The sequence below is a fragment of the Brachycentrus maculatus genome, unplaced genomic scaffold, assembly GCF_059751285.1.
Source record: "Brachycentrus maculatus isolate JH-2025_06_01 unplaced genomic scaffold, ASM5975128v1 h1tg000033l, whole genome shotgun sequence".
Lineage (NCBI taxonomy): Eukaryota > Metazoa > Arthropoda > Insecta > Trichoptera > Brachycentridae > Brachycentrus > Brachycentrus maculatus.
Genome location: NW_028280787.1, coordinates 535,853 through 557,947, shown reverse-complemented (window position 1 = coordinate 557,947; position 22,095 = coordinate 535,853). Strand labels below are relative to the sequence as shown.

General features: G+C 34.9%; 1 protein-coding gene across 11 annotated transcripts in view; it reads right to left on the bottom strand.

Moving 5' to 3' along the window:
* PMCA (plasma membrane calcium-transporting ATPase 3) overlaps positions 1-21,358 on the bottom strand; it is a 206,005-nt gene extending 184,647 nt beyond the window's left edge. For 3 of the 11 annotated variants that reach the window (XM_088273880.1, XM_088273906.1, XM_088273939.1), the window contains exons 1-2: positions 20,755-20,811; positions 20,403-20,543 (exon numbers count right to left, since the gene is read on the bottom strand). The gene's annotated coding sequence lies outside the window, so the exon portion shown is untranslated. Of the gene's footprint in view, positions 1-20,402; positions 20,544-20,754 lie in introns of all 11 variants that reach the window. The other 8 variants (XM_088273888.1, XM_088273914.1, XM_088273947.1 and 5 more) reach the window with 4 other exon arrangements.
* Between the last annotated feature and the right edge of the window lie 737 nt (positions 21,359-22,095).

Sequence of the window (22,095 nt, the reverse complement as noted above, 5' to 3'; positions counted from 1 at the left end):
GTCGCTATGGATGTACGAAGGGGTACATGAGAAAGCGAAAAATATTCGTAGAGGTTGGAACGATAAATCGCTCACTCCTTTCAACAACGTCATATCGCTCACTCCTTTCAAGAACGTCATAAATCAAAAAACTTGATATTTCAGTGGAACGTTTTCAAAGTTTAAAAATATTACACATTTTATTAAAAATAACTATCAAGCCACTTATTGATCTTTTTACTATGCAACACATCTTTTTAGGTAAAACCTGAAGGTTATTTCACAATTTGAAAAACATTTCATATATTTAAAAAATTGTTAAACAATACCTTTTCTTCAAAATGCAAAAACAACACTTTCTGAACTGTAGCGGGTAAATATTATGTTAAAAATATGCCGCTTTTACTGGGATATAGTACATTTTCTGGGCATTCCGAAAACATGCACAACTGAAAATTGATGATTTTTGATTTATGACGTTCTTGAAAGGAGTGAGCGATATATCAAAAAACTTAATTTTTCAGATCATTTTTAAAGTTTAAAAATATAATAAAATGTATTAAAAATAAATATCAAGCCACTTATTGAACTTTTTACTGTCCAACAGATCGGCTGTCCAAATTTTAAACACAGTAAGGGACATTTTTTTGTAGTACTTTTTTTTTTGCATTTTTGGACTAAGTAGAATCTACTTAGTCCAAAAATGCAAAAAAAACGTACTTCAAAAAAAATGTCACTTATTGTGTTTTGAGTTTGGACAGCCGAGATCTTTTAAGGTAAAAACTAAATGTTTTTTTCTCCATTTGAAAAATATTTAGTTTATTTAAAATAATAATTACATAAACAATACCTTTTCTTCAAAATGGAAAAACAACACTTTCTGCCCTGTAGCGGGTAAATATTAAGTTGAAAATATGCCGCTTTTGCTGGGATATGTACATTTTCTGGCCCTTCCGAAAACGTGCACAACTGAAAATTGACGATTTTCGATATACGACGTTGTTGAAAGGAGTGAGCGAAATGTGTTATTCAGGCCGCGGTGGGACATGCCATGTTGGCAAGGAGTGATAGAGTAATTAAGGAAAGTTCGTTTTAATTGATATTTAATGAATTGGCGTGTTAAGGTAAATGTATTAGCTAGACCAACATTAAAAACGAAGTACAATTCAAAATTCAGAATACATCAGAAAGTTTTCTTGTTCTTACTGTATATCTTCTTTCATTTCGAGAGAACTAAGTGACCCAAAAATGCCATCCAAGCTAAAGAGAATAAATAGTACACCAAACAATCCGCTCACTCCTTTCAACAACGTCATATATATAAAAAAAAATCGTCAATCTTCAGCTGTGTATGTTTTCGGAGTGCCCAGAAAATGTACTATATCCCAGCAAAAGCGGGATATTTTAAACTTAATATTTACCCGCTACAGGGCAGAAAGTGTTGATTTTGCATTTTGAAGAAATGGTGTTGTTTAAATATTTTTTTAAATATACTTACTTAATATTTTTCAAATGGAGAAAAAAAATTCAGGTTTTACCTGAAAAGATCTGTTGAACAGTAAAAAGTTCAATAAGTGGCTTGATATTTATTTTTAATACATTTTATCATATTTTTAAATTTAAAAACGGTCTCCTGAAAAATCAAGTTTTTTGATATATGACGTTGTTGAAAGGAGTGAGCGAATTGTACATCCACGAAATGCTGGACGATGTATAACACCTACTCTAGGCAACTAGAAACTGCTGAAATGAGAATGATTAGATGGTCAGCTGGAGTGTATCTTAGAGACAAAATAAAGAGTTGAAGCCTGGCTGCAACAGGCGTCAACATTAAGGTAGAGGAAAGGCAATTGAGATGGTATGGGCATATAGGACACAGAGAACCTGATCATATTGTGAACCAGGCAATCGCTCAAGAATCCTCCCTGAAAGACATCTAGAGGTAGAACAAATAATTCATGGTTGCTGCAGAAAATATGACTTAGGTGACGTTTCCCATGACAGAAGGACCTACAACCTGAGGACGAGGAGAACTGACCCCAACAGTCTACAGAGACGATAAGTTGAGATGGAGTCAGGAAGAATAGGATTGTGGCACTCCACGCTGAAGGTTGGCAAGCGTCATGGCAATACTCTGTCTGCAGCCGCTCTAAACAGCACCTCAGTGCCACAGTGGAACCACTCTCTCAAGTGCCCAGCCAGGATATACGCCTTCTTCCTATGCACAGTTTACCTTCCACTTTACCTTGTAATATAATACGTATTTCTCATCATTTTGTATTTCTCTCCCCTCATTAAACTACCGAAATTTATATTTTATCTTAATTTCTTTTCTTTACAATGTGTTAAACTTTTTTATACTTAAATTCTTACTGTGTTCGATGACTGTATCTAAAATCAGTCACTCCCTCAGTCGTAAAAATAAATGTTATATTATTTATATCATTTTGATAGAAAAATAAAACATCCACTATACTCCTGTTATTTATAGTGTCTTTAACAAGTTAGTACGAGAACGGGTATGCAAAACCTAGTGCCCTATCGAACTGCTGTTCTCTTAACTAAAATATTCCCCTTCCAAACATATACCTTGCCTTGGGAGAATGAATAATACATATCGTGTAAAAAAAAAAATTGTAAATGTCGAATAACGGCGTATAAATAAATTAATTAAAAATTTCCACATATAACCTTAATTATCCATTAATATATGTTCGAATGGTGAAACAAGGAAAGAATGCAAGGCTGAGATCAGCATTATCATTATTAATTCATTTTTAAATATGTGTTGAGACGGTTTGGGCATATGGAACAAATGAGGAAAGACCAGTAAAGCAAATATTATGAGGCGGATGTAGCTGTAAATAGAAGCGGAGGAAGAACGAGGAAAAAGCATGATCAAGTATGTCCAATACTTGGGCGTGGTCAAGTCAAGTAATTTTCGGCTATCTTCGTTCTGTTCTCCCATTCACACTCGCCACATACACTTTCTAAGTCATTCTCTCGTTATCCATTCGCTCCACATGTCCATACCACCTTAAAGAACTCTTCTTCATATATTTTTTTTATTTTTTTTTTATAATTTATATTTGAAGCACTATCTCTCGTTATCCATTCGCTCCACATGTCAATACCACCTTAAAGAACTCTTCTTAATGTGATTTTTTTCAATAATTTATATTTGAAGCACTAACTTTGTGATTTTCCATTTTATAATTAAAATGTAACTTTGATTTAAAATCAATATAAATATTTTATTATAACTTAATTATAATGTCTACCGGTTTCGAAGCTAACCGCTTCTTTATCAAGACTACCTAATTAGTCTTGATTAAGAAGCGGTTAGCTTCGAAACCGGTAGACATTCTAATTATATCAATATTATCTTATCACAGCCTCGCATCTATTTCCTTATTTCACCTTATTTAATTAAAAAATATTAAATAAATAAATAATTAACAGTAGACCTTTTTGCTTCGAGCCGTGTGAACGATGGACACTGTGCAGATGTTAGAAGCGCGTTAATTTGGGAAAATCTACCTACTACACGACATATGTATATATTTTAATACCGGAGAGTCCAGACTTACCTTCGTCTAACGATTTTGTATTGTACTCAACTAAATCCATACAGTACTTAACTGGATATTATTGGAAAGGAATGTAATACTGAACTAGGGATGTACAACATTTTGTTCACAAATACTTGTTCATAAATATTTGTTCACAAATCCGGACTATCTCCAATTATAGGAGTCATTTTTCATATAATTTTTTGACATCTCATCAAAGATGAAGAAGAATATGGAATTCTGGGCATTTAAGGGGCTGACGACCGTCAAAGGCTGGTTGAAGTGATCACTTTATACCACGTGTAATATTCACGAATTCTATACATTATTGACAACCACACTACTCAAATTCTTGGAAGTTCTATATATATATTATCAAATTTTGAAACATTGTAAAAGAATCACTATAATTTTCACTAGTGACATCTATTGGTGAGACATATAAGAGTGTCTGCTCAATAAAAAAAAGCTTCTTCGTCAAAAAAATTAGAGTGTAAAATCACTAATATTTATTTTCACCCTCCTCATGGGAATCGAACCCGGGACCTCCAGCACGGTAGCTAAACATGCTAACCATCACACCACGGAAGCGGACATCTTCATCATGATCTTTCCTCTTTCATTCTAAAATTTTATTTACTATTCCTTCATCTTCATTTTTAATTTGTTCACTAATTGAAGATGTGTCGAGGGAAGGTCGCAGGTCAGTGGATAGCGTCGCGCGTCAGCCGGAGGTCAACGCATTCGTCAATTCGTCATTTGGATTCAAGACGCAAACACGCGAATTGGCAGTAATGATTGTGTCGGCAGCCAGTCGCTAGACCGCGCGGCGCCGCCATCGCAAGGGGACACTCTGCTCCTGACGGGAGTCTGGCCACTGAAAAGATGAGACACGCGCAATACTGGCCGTTGAAACATAGGACATCAGCAATACTGGCCATTGAAATACAGGACATCAGCAATACTGGTTGTTGAAATGTAGGACTTTAGGAACACTGGCCATTGAGAGACTGGAAATTTTGAAGACAGGCAATGGAAGTCGGCCGTTGAAAGGACGAGAAACACGCAATACTGGTCGTTGAAATATAGGACATCAGAAATACTGGCCATTGAGAGACTGGAAGTTTTGAATAAAGTCTAGTCGTAAATATGAGATAGACGCAACACTGGTCGTTGAAGTGTAGGACATCAGTAATACTGGTCGTTGAAATATAGGACATCAGCAATACTGGCCATTGAGAGACTGGAAATTATGAAGTCTACAGAGCTAATTATCAGGAATAAAATATAAAGTTTATTAAACATCCTATCATGATTAAAAACTCCGTGCACGCCACTGTTTCTGGCAGCCCTGTCCATCATGGAATCGTGATATGAAAATAATTTGATAAACCAATAATGGGTTTGTAATAGAGTCCACTAAACGGGCGGTGCGACAACGCGAGGTGACCAAAGTGGACCTGATGGCGATGCGTGTAAACAATTTATACACGTCGTGCGATGATTGAAACGCCCGAGAGATAAATTGATGGCGTGCCTGCATTTGGAGATTGATGTCGCCGGTTCCAATCTGACGACACTGTAGCGTGAATGAAGATCTTGTGAAAACTTCATTCTGTTGCATAATTGAACACCGTCACAAGGTTTTCTCACCGCTGCATAATAAACATAGAAATAAAATAACCGTTTAATTTAATTAATTTTTAATATACAGTATACATTGCTGCGATTAATGCACTCCCTCAGACTAATGTGTGGAAAATTATTGTACTGACAGAATTAAAACGAAATCAACCCAACCTGACCACGAGCAAGTATTCGGCACACATGATCGTGTCAAATTTTGCTAGGTCTCAAACCATCTCAAAACACCCTTTTTAATTTAATCCCTTATACAGCCATATAAATAAATTGTCTACATGTATATGTATATGTGTGTATATATATTTATATATATATATATATATATATATATATATATATATATATATATATATATATATATATATATATATATATATATATATATATATATATATATATATATATATATATATATATATATATATATATATATATTATTTTTTATTATTAAACCCTTATCCGCACCCCAATGGTGCATAGGGCACTGCGTCATTTAAACACAGTGTTATCTTGATCGTTTACACATGAAGGAAAGGTGATCAGCCCTCCGCTTCTGGTACCAGTCCAGGGTAATATTGAATAATTATTACAGTGAAAAAAACACTTATATTTATTTTACCCCCCTTGGGAATCGAACCCGGGACCTCCAGAACGGTAGCCGAGCGTGCTGACCATTACACTATGGAGGCGGACAAAATATATATATATATATATATATATATATATATATATATATATATATATATATGTAATAAAATAACTAGGTACCTACCTATACATTTTATTAAGTACCTACACAAAACAGTTCTACCACTAGATGTCGCATGCGTCGCTCAGAATAAAACAAAAGACTTCCGATAATATTATTAACTGTCAGAATCAGATAGATAGATAGATAGATATAAAAATTATTATAAAGATTAATTAAGAATAAACTTTTATTGTCGTTTCTTTAATTACAAAGCAACACATTGTTTATTTTATTATTATACACCCACTTTACATATTATTTACACTTAATTTTCAAAAGGAAAATATTACCACGTTATAAAACGACAATTTTGTTAATTGGAAATGGATTATGAAACATTAGATGTATTAAAACAATTACTACAATATGTTCGGAGTGAGAGAGAAAAATTAGAAGATGATCAAAGAAAACGATTAGAAGATAATCAAAGAAGACGTGGAAATTTAAGAACTAGTGATAAAATTAAAAATAAAAATCATGTGAAAAAAATTTCTACAAAATATAAAATAAAATATACCCCAGAAAAGAAGAATTTCGAAGCAGATTGTGTGAGCAGGAATCCAGTATTAGAATCGAAGGAAAATGCAAATGAACAATTAAAAGTTGTAAATTTGGTTAAATTAGAAGATATTTTAAAAGATCAGAATAAAAATGAAGACATACAAATAACACAGAAACAGTGCTTGAAAAATGAAAATAAAAATAAAGTAGAAAAAACTTCTACGAAAGATAAAATAAAATATACTCCAGGAAAGAAGAATTTAGAAGTGGATTGTCTAAGCAGGAATCCAGTATTAAAATTGAATGAAAATGCAGATAAACAATTAAAAGTTGTAAATTTGGTTAAATTAGAAGATAATTTAAAAGATCAGAATAAAAATAACGACATACAAATAACACAGAAACAGTGCTTGAAAAATGAAAATAAAAATAAAGTAGAAAAAACTTCTACGAAAGATAAAATAAAATATTCTCCAGGAAAGAAGAATTTAGAAGTAGATTGTCTAAGCAGGAATCCAGAATTAAACTCGAATGAAAATGCAGATGAACAATTAAAAGATGTAAATTTGGTTAAATTAGAAGATACTTTAAGAGATCTGAATAAAAAGGAAGGAATTCAAAAGAAAAAAACAAATGGATTGAAAAAAACTGTGTCTACTTTAAAAGGGTCAAAAAGAAAAAAAAAATACAAAAAAAAGAAAGAAAAAAAAGAACGGAAAAAAGAAAAAAAAAGAAAGAAAGAAAAAAAAAACAAGAAGAAAAAAAAAACAAGAAGAAAAAAAGAAAGAAAAATAAGAAAGAAAGAAAAAAAAACTTTATCATATCACTAAACTTATTCCCTTCACTACAAGAAGATGATCCGGAGGACGAGTGAAAATTTTACTATGAATTTTCATCCCCAAGGGGGGAGATGTAATAAAATAACTAGGTACCTACCTATACATTTTATTAAGTACCTACACAAAACAGTTCTACCACTAGATGTCGCATGCGTCGCTCAGAATAAAACAAAAGACTTCCGATAATATTATTAACTGTCAGAATCAGATAGATAGATAGATAGATATAAAAATTATTATAAAGATTAATTAAGAATAAACTTTTATTGTCGTTTCTTTAATTACAAAGCAACACATTGTTTATTTTATTATTATACACCCACTTTACATATTATTTACACTTAATTTTCAAAAGGAAAATATTACCACGTTATATATATATATATATATATATATATATATATATATATATATATATATATATATATATATATATATATATATATATATATATATGATAGAATTAAAAACGAACATATAAGAAAGGAATGTAAGGCTAAACTAGGGATAATTGAAAAGATTTAGTATAATAGTTCTTTAAGGTGTTATGGACATGTGGAGCGAATGGATAACGAGAGAATAAACAAGAAAGTATGTGGGGGCAAAGGGGAAAGATCAAAGACAAATCGTACGAAACCACGATACCAAATTTTGATGAACGATACTTAGAGAATTCAATTCGGAGTTATCAAATTTTGAATTGACAGACAGTCCGATGTCAGTAAAATGTGATTATAAAAATGACGTTTGTGTCAAATCGATCAAGCCGAATGCAGAGCGAATATTATGACGAAGTACGTCATCAGAATACCCGGAATTGTGGAGTTGTCTGAATCTAGGAATACGTGAATCAAGAAATCAAACAATGACAACGCTACCGAGAAAATAAACAAATATGCAAACAACACAGTTTGCTCACTCCTTTCAACAACGTCATATTTAAAAAAAAAGATTTTTCAGGAGATCGTTTTTAAAGTTCAAACATATAATAAAAATAAATATCAAGCCACTTATTGAACTTTTTACTGTGCAACAGATCTTTTTAGGTAAAACCTGAATGTTTTTTTCTCCATTAAACAATACCTTTTCTTCAAAATCCAAAAACAACGCTTTCTGCCCTGTGGCGGGTAAAGGTTAAGTTAAGAATATGCCGCTTTTGCTGGGATATAGTGCATTTTCTGGGCATTCCGAAAACATGCACAACTGAAAATTGACGATTTTTGATATATGACGTTCTTGAAAGGAGTGATCGAGATGAGTAATTCCACCGTTTGTTATTTACCCCTTGAGTCTTAATCCCCATATAACGCTGAGATAGGTACCGCGTTATCGGAGGGAGCATTCTACGGGGTTAATGATTTAAATTGTATTTTCAAATTTTAACCAGCGGAAAAGACAAATGATGAGAAATGTGGTCGGTCTTAAAAAAAAAACACAAATTGAACCATGCGTTGACACAAATTTTCACGGGTCATGGTGCATTTCAAGAATACCTCTTTCGTTTTAAAATTGGACAAAACCCCAATTGTGAATATGATGAGACGTCATCACAAGGTATCCCTCATTTCGTGTGGGTATGTCCAATTTTAGAGATTTAAATTGGAAACAGAATGTGCGAAAGAAGTCTTGCCGCACATTCGTCTGAGGGATCGCATTTCTAGCTGGTTAGTTAGTCAGTAACTAAAGAAGGCAATGCAAAAGTTCAATTGGTTTCAACCCTTATTGAATTAGTATTCGAGTATGTATGTATGTACGGCGGTTACGTACTCCGGCTCACATCTCTCCAGGCGGGTGTAGTGGCCGGGCGGGGGGCCCGCGGGGGGGCGGGGCGGGGCGGGGTGGCTCCGGAACTGGGACAAGGCTGGAGATCAATAAATACCTCCCGCCCTCCCCCGCCGCCGCCGCCGCCCGACCGAGCGCGGCCCAGTGCCACCGCCGCCTCGGGCGGGCGGCATAACCTAACCTAACCGGGCCGCGGTGACGTAGGCACCACTAACCTCACCCGACAGCGCCCTGATCAACGAACCTAACCTTACCGAACAAGAAATACAGTATATTGCAATAAACGCATAACGAAATGCTCCCTCAACCTAACCTAACCTAACATGACCGAACACGACATACGGTATATTACAATACCTTAAAAAAAAACCTTACCCGCAACCCAATGGTGCATAGGGCACTGCATCATATCAACGCAGTGTTATCTAGATCGTTAACACATGAAGGAAAGGTGATCAGCCTTCAGGTACCAGTCCAGAGTAATATTGATTAAATATTTGAGTGAAAAAATATTACAATACACCTATAACGAAATTCTCTCTCAACCTAGCCTGACCCGATCAGATGCTAGTCACGTGGGTGGCAGACCTAACCTAACCTAACCGACATCGGATCCGTGAAAGTTCATAAGGAACTGTCACGAGAGGTGGTATCATACATGATAAAACTAGTGAAGGATATTGGTACCATAAACCAAGCTAGGACACAAAATGCCGAACCCTCTTCTAGTGGAACGGAAGGCCTGTTGACGACAGTCAGCAGTCCGGCTTCTCCTGAGGAGTGCAACGTGGTTTCCTCCCAGCAATGAGCAAATGCTTACAAGTTCCTGATTGGCCCACACTAGATTATCCCTCCTGTTCCCAACACAGACCAATATAAAACATTATTTTAGTTAGATGAAACAAAAATCCACATAATGATCTTTAAACTTTGTAAGCGAGGTAAATGATAAAATCAATCAAAATCCAAAAAAATCAATTGACCTAACCTAAGTTGGCAAAAGAAGGATGAAAGTAGACTGAATGCAGTCGAAATTCGATCTCTCAGAAGAATGTGCGACAAAACGATGTATGATAGATGTTCAAATAGTGAAATAAGGAAGGAATGCAAAGCTGAGACAAGCATTATCGATAAAATTAAGAAAGGTGTGTTGAGATGGTTTGGACGTGTGGAACGAACGAGCGAAGAAAGAACGGTAAAACAAATTTATGAGGCGAATGTAATTGGAAAAAGGAGCAGAGGAAGACCGAGAAAAACTTGGCACGATCAAGTATGTCAAATACTTGAAAGTGGCCAGCCAGGTTTGGAGTCGAGACAATCGGCGGGTATGTATGAGGAGATGCATGAACGTGGAAGAGGCGAAGAATGTTAGCAAGGATAAGTGGTGTGCCGTTCTATTCTTTCTGCCTACCCCTGTGTGGAAGTGGCGTGATGTAAATTAGTTAGTTAGTTAAACGTACGGTATATTGCAGCACGCACATAGCGAAATGCTCCCTCAACTTAACCTAACCAATATTATTGATTGTTTCGGCATTAACATTGTGGTAAGACATGTAACAATGATTAAAGACAACACGGCTGTTCAAATTCAAAACACAGTAAGGGACATTTTTTTGTAGTACGTTTTTTTTTGCATTTTTGGACTAAGTAGATTCTACTTAGTCCAAAAATGCAAAAAAAAAAAACGTACTACAAAAAAAATGTCCCTTACTGTGTTTTAAGTTTGGACAGCCGAACACTGCTTTTATATTACTTGAGTTTTATTCCTTATTTATAGAACAATTTTACATTTTATATTATAGTTATTATTCAGTATGTCCGGCTCCGTAGTGTAATGGTCAGCACGCTCGGCTACCGTTCTGGAGGTCCCGGGTTCGATTCCCAAGGGGGGTAAAATAAATATAAGTGATTTTTTCACTGTAATATTTATTCAATATTACCCTGGACTGGTACCTGAAGCGGAGGGTTGATCACCTTTCCTTCATGTGTAAACGATCAAGATAACACTGCGTTAATATGACACAGTGCCCTATGCACCATTGCGGTGGGGATAAGGGTTTTATTATTTTTATTTTATTATTCAGACCTGAATGATGGAAGTTTAGCTTCCGAAACTAGAAGTCTTTAATAAAACTCAAATGGTATAAAACAAGTGTTTTCTTTAATCATTGTGACCTAACCTAACTGCAAGGACGGTTCATCCGAGCGACCTAACCTGACCGAACACGACGTACGGTATATTGCAACACACACACTCACACCCAAAGAAATGTTCTCACAACCTAACCTAACCAGACACGTTATGTTGTAACATGAACACGACATTTTTAGGTTAAGCTCTCAGGGTATAAATTATATTTAAATTATTGACTGGGTAAATGGGGTTGGCTTCTTAGTAGCGGTTTTATTACGTGTATTTACTCTTATGTGTGTATAATATAATATTACACGTATGATATATATATATATATATAGTTCAACTCGTGTTTTACTGTGAATTATTTCTACTACATTAGTCGTAAAGTTTTACTGTTTAATTTTGCTTTATGTAAATCTTATTTATCTCACGTTTTACTGTTTGATTTTTTATATTATTTTTTGACATCTCATCAAAGATGAAGAAGAATATTTATTGATTTGGCGTTTAATTTGTAGAACTCCATTTTAATTTATGTATTAATTTTAAATCAAACACAGATTTTTTGAGTCTACTAAGTTGTATTTTATTAACAAAAACACATTAAAAAAAAATATTGCGACAATTGTTTCGCCTTGTTAGGGCATTATTTGGACATTCGTTTGATAATGCCCTAACAAGGCGAAACAATTGTCACAATATAATTTTTTATGTGTTTTTGTTAATAAAATACAACTTAGTAGACTCAAAAAATCTGTGTTTGATTTAAAATTAATACATAAATTAAAATTAATACATAGATGAAGAAGAATATGGAAGTCTGGGCATTTGCGGGGCTGACGACCGTCATAGGCTGGTTTAAGTGATCACTTTACACACGTGTAACATTCACCAATTCTACCCATTATTTACAACCACACCACTCAAATTCTTGGAAGTTCTATACTTGAACCACTTTGGAAACATTATTCTTGAATCACTAGAACTTCACTGGAGACAACTACTGGTGAGATGAAAAGAAGCTTTTTATTGAGCAGAAACTCAATAAAAAGCACGATGTAAAAAAAGAATGTAATCATAACTACTGTAATTGGAGATAATTCAGATTTTGTGAACAAGTATTTGGACACACTCAAAATGTTGTTTTACTGTTTAATTTTGCATTATCTAACTCTTATTTATCTCACGTTTTACTGTTTGTTTTTATACTATTTTACTATAATCTAACTCATATTTTACTGTTTCGTTTTTGTGCTATTTTCACTCTGGTGTAACTCATATTTTTATTTATTTATTTACGATTTTTTTCAATTTTATTTATTTATTCCTTGTATAAATTGCACCTCCTGTAATAACTTTTAAGAAACGTACAAGACATTACTATCTATCATTAGAATCCTAACTGTCCATCAAACCTCCTCCCCTAGTTTTTCCCTCTACCTCCTTCCCTAAACTCCATTTTTCCTTTGCATTCCTTTTTATCATTTTTTAAATGTTCAAGTACTATCTACCCTCTGATTGCAAACAGCTATATATGGTATCAAACGTTTTGACCAATATCACTACAGTATTCTGTTTATAGTTGGTTGGAAGATATTAGTTTTTGGGAATATGCCCGCCAATATACTTTTTCTTACTTACAATATCTTTTATGTACATAAATATAAATAAAATAAAAATAAACTTTCATTATTGTACTATTTTACTCTTATTTAACTCGCAGTTTTCCAACGTACTTATAATATTTATATTTTCTGTAATATTTGCAAAAGGCACCTGTGCCGTGTATAAATAAATAATAAAAGAAAATAACAACGTGTTTCTATGCCTTATTATTCTAGGCAACCATCTGTAACGTTCGCAGAACCACAACATTCGATTTATTTTCAATTCTGTAAATTACCACATATCGGTCACTCCTTTCAAAAACGTCATATTTCATAAATCGTCGTTTTCGGACGATGCCCAGAAAATGTACAATATCCCAGAAAAAGCGGCATATTTTTAACTTAATATTTACCAGCTACAGGGTAGAAAGTTTTGTTTTTGCATTTCGAAGATAAGGTGTTCTTTAATTATTTTTTTAAATATTTAAAATATTTTTCAAATGGAGAAAAAAACTTTCAGGTTTTACCTAAAAAGATCTGTTGCACAGTAAAAAGTTCAATAAGTGGCTTGATATTTATTTTTAATAAATTTCATTATATTTTTAAACTATGAAAACGATCTCCTGAAAAATCAAGTTTTTTGATACATGACGTTGTTGAAAGGAGTGAGCGATATATAAAATTCATTAGAATATAAATGTGTTTCAACTTTTCAAAAATATTCCTGATATAACAAAATTAGAAGTGGATAAATATTGATAGAATTAATTCATAGCTAAGAGTTCCATATTGGGTGAATTCTTTATTAGAGTCAGGAGGAAACAGCTATGAACTTCACCAAGTTATCAACAGGTGGCATATCATACTTTCACATTAAAGAAAAAGTCTCATTTGAGATAACTTACATGTCGCTCACTCCTTTCAAGAACGTCATAAATCAAAATTCGTGAATTTTCAGTTGTGGATGTCTTTTTTCGGAATGCCCAGAAAATGTACTATATCCCAGCAAAAGAGGTATATTTTTAACTTAATATTTACCCGCTACAGGGCAGAAAGTGTTGTTTTTGCATTTTGAATAAAAGGTATTGTTTGATTATTTTTTTAAATATACTTAATATTTTTCAAATGGAGAAAAAACCTTTAGGTTTTAACCTAAAAAGATCTGTTGCACAGTAAAAAGTGGCTTGATATTTATTTTTAATACATTGTATTATATTTTTAAACATTAAAAACGTTCTCCTGAAAAATCATGTGTTTTGATTTATGACGTTCTTGAAAGGAGTGAGCGATGTATATCTAACAAAATGTTCAGAGTGGGAAAGCTATTTAGTTTACAACGGGATGTACGACATCTAATATACTTTAAAAAGTTTAAGTTTTGCAGAGAAATTTATTGGTGGAACTGCATTTTATATTACGAAACTACAAACATACAGCTTTAAAAATGTCCAATATTTATTTACTTAAACAATATGTACAGAAAAGAAATAAGTACATTGGCGGGATTATTGCTAAAAAGCAATATCTTCCAACCAATCAAAAACAGACTAGTGATATTGATCAAAACGTTTGATACCATATATAGCTGTTTGCAATCAGAGGGTAGATAGTACTTGAACATTTAAAAAACATAAATTACAAAATTAGCGACTTATACGAAGACACGGGCTGCTCGACGTATGAGGAGCTGAAGAGGACTTCCGAAAATAGGCGAGAATGGCGAAAGAGATGTCATCTGTTGCTACAGACCAATCCGCAGGATTGAGACCAGAGAGAGAGAAATCACAAAAGATGATAATAAGGAGGGCAAAGGAAAAAGCGAGTTTAGGGAAGGAGGTAGAGGGAGGAGGTTTGATGGACAGTTAGGATTCTAATGATAGATAGTAATGTCTCAGACGTTTCTTAAAACATATTAGAGAAGGTGCATTTGTTTACGCGGAGAGGTAATTCATTCCATAGTCTGGTCGCTTGGACAGAGAAGGAATTACTGAAGAACGGTGTATTATGGCGTACATATCGCTCACTCCTTTCAAGAACGTCATAAATCAAAAAACTTGTTTTTTCAGGAGAACGTTTTTAAGTAAAACCTGAAGGTATTTTCTCCATATGAAAAATATTTAGTATATTTAAAAAAATATATTAAACAATACCTTTTATTAAAAATGTAAAAACAACACTTTCTGCCCTGTAGCGGGTAAATATTAAGTTAAAAATATATCTCTTTTGCTGGGATATTAGTACATTTTCTGGGCATTCCGAAAATATGCACAACTGAAAATTGACGATTTTTGATTTTTGACGTTATTGTAAGGAATGAGCGATATGAGTGGCGTACGACGCCATTTGCAAAAATGATGACACCTTCCGATAGGGTGATTGATTTTGCGCCACCCTGTACATCGTTGGAAATGAATCTACACATAAAAATGAACACGTACCCGATTGTGCGCGAGCGTCACAATGCTCGCCGGCGTGTGACGTCACCCCCAAAGCACAAAGGAGACAATTAGCTTGAACAGGTGATGTCGCATCTGGTAATCAATGCGGGCTCTGGGAACCGATTCTTCGGGCCGAGATGGAAGGTGTCTCGATTGTTCACGGACGATTATGCCGAGGCATTGTTGTACATGTAGAAACAGAAGCCCAAGTGAAGTGCAGAGTAGAGGGTTATCGATAAAATGATAAATATATTCTGCTAAGATAACTTCAATCGGAAACTTCATCCATGAATGGATAGATTTAGGTTTGTATTGACATTTGTCGGTTAATCTGCATTTTGTATAATAAATTAACAACTAAGTTATTTAAACGCGTGAGACATTACTATCTGTCATTAGAATCCTAACTGTCCATCAAACCTCCTTAGTTTTCCCTCTACCTCCTTCCCCAAACTCCTGTTTTCCTTTGCCTTCCTCGTTATCATCAATTTGTGATTTATGTTTTTTTGAAAGGTTAAAGTACTATCTACCCTCTGTACATCTCACAATACATCTCACCAATAGATGTCTCTAGTGAAGTTCTAGTGATTCAAGAACAAGGTTTCTAAATTAGTTCATGGATACAGAACATTCAAGAATTTGAGTAGTGTGGTTGTCAATAATGGGTAGAATTGGTGAATGTTACACGTGTGTAAAGTGATCACGTAAACCAGCCTATGACGGTCGTCAGCCCCGTAAATGCCCAGACTTCCATATTCTTCTTCATCTTTGATGAGATGTCAAAAAATAATATGAAAATAACTCCTGCTATTGGAGATAATCCAGATTTTGTGAACAAGTATTTGGACACACTCAAAATGTTGTATCTACCCTCTGATTGCAAACAGCTATATCGTAGTCGTACAGAAGAAAGTGAACAACTAACATAACGTAAAATGTTCAGGAGGGCCATTTAAGTCACTTTTGCTTGGCAACAAAATAAACATCAATGCAGTTAGTCATTTTTAACAAGTCAATATATTATACTTCCAAGTTAAAATTTTTTACTGTGCAACAGATCTTGTTAGGTAAAACTTGAAGGTTATTTCTCCATTTGAAAAATATTTAGTATATTCAAAAAAATAATTAAACAATACATTTTCTTCAAAATACAAAAACAACACTTTCTGCCCTGTAGCGGGTAAATATTAAGTTAAAAATATGCCACTTTTGCTGGGATGTAGTACATTTTTTGGGCATTCAGAAAACATGCACAACTAAAAATTGACGATTTCTGATTAATGACGTTCTTGAAAGGAGTGAGCGATATCAATACTACAGGTGTCACAAACTCCTATTGTGTATAAAGTAGTCGTACAGGAGAAAGTGACCAACTAACTAAACGGAAAATGTTCAGGAGGGTCATTTAAGTCACTTTTGCTTGGCAACAAAATAAAAATCAATGCAGTTACATTAAAAAAAAACAATGTAATATACTCCCAAGTTTAAAATCACTTTAGGGTTTTTTCAGGGCAATATTAAGCTAGTAAGATATCAAATAGTCAATGATCACGTTTTTGTAAAAAATGCATATGGTCACTTTCTCCTGTGTGACTATGATATGTGGTATCAAACGTTTTGACCAATATCACTAGTCTGTTTTTGGTTGGTTGGAAGATATTGCTTTTTAGCAATAAACTCGCCAATGTACTTATTTATTTTCTGTACATGAAGTAAAATTTAAATAAATAAATAAGTCTACATTTATACTACTTTTTGACATCTCATCAAAAATGAAGAAGAATATGGAAGTCTGGGCATTTACAGGGCTGACGACCGTCAAAGGCTGGTTTAAGTGATCACTTGTCACACGTGTAACATTCACCAATTCTACACATTATCGACAACCACACTACTCAAATTCTTGGAAGTTCTATATCTATTAACCAATTTCGAAACATTATTCTTGGATCACTAGAACTTCACTAGAGACATCTATTGGTGAGTTGAAAAAATCTTCTTCATCTTTGATGAGATGTCAAAAAAATAATATGAAAATAACTCCTGTAATTGGAGATAGTCCAGATTTTGTGAACAAGTATTTGGACACATTCAAAATATTGTAAGTATACATTCGAAATTTTTTATTTGATAAAAAAAAAACACATTAAAAGTTGGCAAATTGTAAAAAAAAATGTATACACTGCAATCTCTTCGTCATTCAAAGTGCAAATAGCGATGCGAAATATTTGCATTCAGATGCTATAACAGAATTGTGACACAATCTGTGAGGTCATCGGTGATATCAGAGTCAATGTGTCGCGAGTGTAACACCAGCGGGGGAAGTGTTACACCGAGACCCGTGTTACATTCCGACCAGTATTACACTACGATTTTTATTTATAGATTTGGCGTTTAATTTGTAGAAATTAATTTGAATTTATATATTCAATATAAAATCAAGCACTGTTTTTTTGAGTCTACTAGGCATTTTAAATGCCATAACTAGGCGAAACAATTCTCAAAAAAAATATGGTTTTTAACAATAAATATTATACAACTCAGTAGACTAAAAAAATCTGTGTTTGAGAAGAAACTCTTTTACATCGACTAATAAAAGAGTTTCTGCTCAATAAAAAGCTTCTTTTCATCTCACCAATAGATGTCTCTGGTGAAGTTCTAGTGATTCAAGAACAATGTTTCAAAACTGGTTCATATATATAGAACTTCCAAGAATTTTAGTATTGCGGTGCGAGTGTTTTTGCCTAGAATTTTCACTCATGAATTACATGAAATTATAGTAACTTTTAACATAAAGAGTAAATCCACTCACAAGTAGGCATAGGCTATGAAACTTATAAAGTTGAAGCCTGAGTAGGGACATGATAAACGGTGTTGCATAAGCCGTAGCCAGATTTCTTGTCACTTGGACGTTAGGTAATTCAAAAAATAGTATTGCGGTTGTCAATCATGGACAGAATTGGTGAATGTTGCACGTGTGTAAAGTGATCGCTTAAGCCAGCCTATGGCGGTCGTCAGCCCCGTAAATGTCCAGACTTCCATATTCTTCTTCATCTTTGATGAGATGTCAAAAATAATAGTCAATTATTAATGGCAACAGATATTGCACAATGTTGCACAGTGTACAAGTATAGGTGAAGTAAAACTTCGTAACAACACTGAGGTATTACTGTTTCCAATACATTCTGATTGAAATCTGTAGGGAACTAAGGGAGATATGAAGGTTTAAACTTTAGATATTTGAATAAAACGAAAAACGTGCGTCCGCATACGTCATTAACCTGCCGTCATCGAACGTTTTACGACATCGTATGATTTATTGTCTATGGTTTATAGAGCTGTAATAGTAGTAGTGTGGATTGTTTGTTTACCACTACACTACCATTTGTGTCATAGAAATATGAGGGGAGGGAGGATGGTCCATAGACATCAACAAATAGAGCCGCCAATAATTTAGCAATGCTACCAATATTAAAATAAGTCCATCGTTTCTGTGACGTCATTCATTACCAACTTACGAAAACAACCTATTTACGAAGGCGAATTTTCCAAAAGAAAATGGTGAATGAAAATATTGATTAGGTATATCGGCTGTTATAAACACAAAACGAGTCTAATACAATTCTTTATAGGTTGAGTATGTTAAATTAGATATTCCTCCCGCCTGAAAATGATCCATCCCAATGTAACATAATTCCCATTAAAATCTGCCAATGGTACTGTAAAACATATGAATAGTCCACTTGCAAACCACGCTTTTTTTTAAAAAAATAGTTTTTAGTTAATATCGACGTCCATATTTAACACAATCTGCCAAAACTCGTTATGTTAGGAATAAAATGAAATGCAAAAAATGAATACTCTTGCAACACTCGCTATGCCGATGGACAGTTCACTTTCTAAAATCTCTCAAAAAATCTCAAATCGGTAGAAGGTTTAATCTTCTAATTGGCTAAAAAACTTATCACACACCTACTCGTATAGTAGGTTTGTGTTTTCAGTTATGTTACCTTGAAAAGGCACGTAAAGCATAACGCCTTTTCGCAATAGTCGTAAATATATGCGGCGAATGTGAGCGGGGAAACAGAACTAGAACGGCCGAAAAAGACTTGGCAATATCAGATCAATCAGAACCTAAAATCTGGTGGTGTCAAAAGTCTGCGTAATCGGAGGGCATGTATGACTAGATGTATGGATGTGGAGGAGGCGAGGATATGTCAGGATAGAAGAGTGTGGCGTTCCATCTTTTCTGCCTACCCCTGCGGGGAAACGGCGTGATGGTAGTAGTAGTAGTACGTAATTATGTATTAATCTAGCAAAGTGCCCTATGAGCCAGTAGGCGCGGAGAGCGGAGATATAACGTATTTCGAATAATTCGTTTGTCGGCAGCCGAATTGGCAATATTTCAAAAACGATAAAAATAGTAACGCATATTAAACTGTCCATTAATTCCGACAAAACGGATAGACAAAACCGTCAAGTATTTCCATTGTTTTTATTATCTATACAAATCTATTAACGTCTCGTTTCGAGCGCCATATTATGTAACGGGAGACATTTCTCAAAGGGAAAACTCATAAATGCGGGTTCATTTAAATTCGAGTAAGTACTTATTTAGTACCAGTTAATTTTTCGCACCCGAGTCAAGGACGCTCGTTGGCCGTAAAAAAATATCGGTGTTTACAAAAAAAAATCGATGGGCGCGAACAGCTGACGTTCGATAATGTACGAAAATTCTCGGAACACTTTCGGCGCATTGTGTCAATATTATTTTCTTACATTCCAAATATTGATCGAAGTTTATAGTTTGGAACAAGATGTCAAGAATGTGAATCGGGTCGGTATTAAGTTTATCGATCGAAATTTGGAACAAAATATGAGAATCGGGTCGGTATTTACGGTTTGGGGTAGGGACGTCAGATATCGATCTGTCAAATGGCTCGCGGGGGGAGCCATTATCGCGAATTCTGACAGCTGAACGACTGGAAAGAAAATTTGGCGAATGTTTTAGGAAAAAAGGGGTTATCGATCGTGCGGTGTGGCACGCTAGAGTGTGCAGGCAGTGCGAAGTGGCCAAGTCACTACGCGGAAGGGTATGGTATCGATCCGGGCGCGGAGACGTAATGGTGGATAGCGGAGAGTGGAGACTTACCCTGGCCCGCCGGCTCGCGAAGCAGTCCTCGAGTAGTATAATCCCAAGCAGGTTACCGTACGACACTGTGGATCTTCATAACGCGAACGATCTAAAGAGTTCTCGACCTAATTATAGGTTTCCTTCGCATCGTCCCGCGAACTGGAAGAACGAACACACGCGCGATGGTCAGCCAGGTTCGGGGCGCAGCGCCGGGGCCCCCGGTCGATAGCGAGTATCGATCGGGAGCCAGGGGGCGGCGACTGGACGGAAATAGTCCCGCTGGAGGCGCGCTATATATAGCGCCGGGCGGGGGTCGGGCCGCGGCTCGGCCCTCGCCCGGAGCCGCCGCCGGGGGCGCGGCGCCCCGCACCTGGGCTGGCCGCACACGCACACTACACCATCTCACTTGGGCTGGCTGGCTGGCACTGGGCGCTGCTCGCTACTCGCACTCGGGTACCGCTACCGCTACTCGCCCGGAGCCGCCGCTTGTGCTTCGTGCGCCTACTCCGCGCTCGGACGGACGACGGAGCGAGCCGAGCGGCGATTCGTCGAGCCGAGCGGCTAGAGACAATATGGCCGCTGGCCGCACGTCATGCGCGCTCTTCAAAGTACCTACGCGTAACAAACGTCAAAAATTTGTTCAAAAACCACTTTTCACGAGTACCTACCCTCATTTTCAATCTACGACTGTGTATTTTTTCTTTTCATTGATGGATGTTGCAATTTGAAAATCATGTATGATAAATCTAATTTTTTGAAAGCCAACGAACTGCATACAAATCAATTCATCAACAAATAATTGAAACAACATTATTATCTACGACTTAATTTATGTGATTTGACACTATTTTATATTTCAAAATATCACGTCGAGCTGCATAAATCGTTTTAGTTGATATTTTCATTTAGTATCATCATTACAGTTCGAATTGTCACCTGTTGATGAGAACATCTGTAGTTCTCAATGTTAGTTGTTTGCATGAATAAACTTAAGAGTAATCTTATACATGTGTTTTATTTTTATATTTAAATCCTTATGTTATTCCCCAAAGTCAATGAAAAATCAATAAATTATTTAACAATTAATCCTTTTTTTCTCTTGTCCTTAAAGCATTTTTTCATCCCCTTAATACTGTTTGCCATTTCATTTCAGTGCAATAAATGTAAAAATTGTTTTGTTACTCTTTTCTGTATCACACTTATCAACGCTATTGGTTTGTTAAAATTTTGTATATTGAAAGCATAATTAACTTTGTAGTAGGCATGGTAATATAGCACTCTCTTTATCATTTATTCATATTGGTCTTCGTTTAGGTAATGTAGAAAAATTATTAAGAAGTTAAGCAATTAATAAAAACTTACCCAAAATAGGTAATCAATGAAATTTAACTACAAGTCCACTTTTAAAATTATTATTATATTTCCATTTGTCTTCTCTCCCTCTTTCAAATGTTATTTTTGTATGATATTAATGTCAGACCCTAACGATTTCACTTTAGTCTTCATTCGACCTGAAGATGGAATGATTATTCCGAAACCGGTAGTCACGAAGTAGTATTTTTTTTAAATGGTATTACACAAAGTGAATTATGAATGATAAGGAGACTTTTGCTAAAATTTTGAATACACTATGATGTTTAATAGTGATTAATCGAAGAAAGAAAGCACCTAATCGCGACTTTCTCTAAGAGATCTCTAAGGATCTATCACG